Genomic DNA, 1,544 nt, shown 5'->3' with positions numbered 1-1,544 from the left:
TCACGAGCAGTACACAGGAATGTGTTGGTAGTCCAATGATACTGACAAAGGGTTCTGATTGATGTAGATGAAATGGTGAACCTTCTGTAAATGTTTTCTTTTGTTTCTTTTGGTTATGATATGGCCCTGTAGAATCTGATTCTCTGCATTAGTCTTTAAATAAAAAGAAAAACAAATGAAAGTTGTGGCTATATGTCTGTGTCCTTGTGCTATAGATCACCACACAGCGGCCGACACACTGATGAAAAAGTTGGTGGCATAGGTTTCTAAAGACTTCCGACTGCGAGTCACTTCAAACACAGTTTAATATGTAATGACTGACACACAATCTGGTACAAACATCTATGGTACCCAGAAAATGTATCCTTGTTACTCAGCTGATCTGCTGACTTTTGCTCTAGCAACACGAACAGGTTGAATATAATTTACATTACATAACATTTCAGCGTCTACTTGTTTCCATGAAATCAGATTATTTTGTACATCTTCAATACTTTGCTTTGACTAATAATTGCATGGTTAATATAAAATGCACATGATAAAGGTTATACTTGCTTAACATCAGTATGTCAGCATTAATCATTGTTGCTGTTATTATTATTATTATTATTATTATTATTATTATTATTATTATTATTATTATTATTATTATTATTAGCGTTAGCAGGCAGTTTGAATTGGCTGATGCCTGTCTTCACAAGCTTCCAAAAATGGCAGTCCAATCATCTCTAAGACGACATTTGTATTTTGATCCTCAGTGATTTCTCCTTCTTTTTCCGCCTCGGCTCTCTAGCCTCCACCACATCTCTTCCCACCCTGCCTTGAGATTTCAGGTGCAGGGGAACGTGTGCTTCTTCCTTAAAAGCATGTGAGCTGCCAAGCCCTGAGACTGTTATGTAATAAAGCTGCTTCTCGCCGGCAGAGGAGCAGAGGCTTTTTCTCTCTCTCTCTGCCTGGTTCTCCTCCTCCTCCCTCTCTCTATGTCTGTCACTTTCTCCCTCAAAGGCACTGATTTCAGTTGGGGGGGGCTATGGGGAGATGTCCTTCTCAGTATAGGCGCAGGCTGAATTGTATGCCAATTGTTTCTCAGAAGCATATACTGTGTTTTTCTCAAAGAAACTTATTTTTGGATGCATATTGAACATAACCAAAGCGCTATGTGGATGCCATCGTCACTGTTAAGAAATAGTTCTCTCCCTTTGAAGAATGTAGTCCTTTTGCTTGTCTTCTGGTTTCCCTAGTAACTCATTTAGATGTGCATTGAGTAGTTTGTCAATGATTCAATGAATCGTGTTCATGCAAAAACTGAATGGCAAGTCAACCAATCCCTTCATTATACACAATAGCTTGCAGCTCTGTCAACCTTTTGCACAAAAATGGGCAAATCAGCAAAATGCATACCAGTGTCCAACCATCTTAACATGACATAATCCAATTCAAGCGCACTCAGTGGTTATTTGGATCTATTGTGACTGCTGTGAGTCAAAGCAGATAAAACGTAATGTACTCTTTAAAAGAACAAGCTATGTTTTTTTTAAGAACCA

Source organism: Eleginops maclovinus, chromosome 11, assembly GCF_036324505.1.
Source record: "Eleginops maclovinus isolate JMC-PN-2008 ecotype Puerto Natales chromosome 11, JC_Emac_rtc_rv5, whole genome shotgun sequence".
NCBI classification, from domain to species: Eukaryota; Metazoa; Chordata; class Actinopteri; order Perciformes; family Eleginopidae; genus Eleginops; species Eleginops maclovinus.
The sequence above is the reverse complement of the archived record's forward strand: the minus strand, read 5'-3'. Positions refer to the sequence as shown.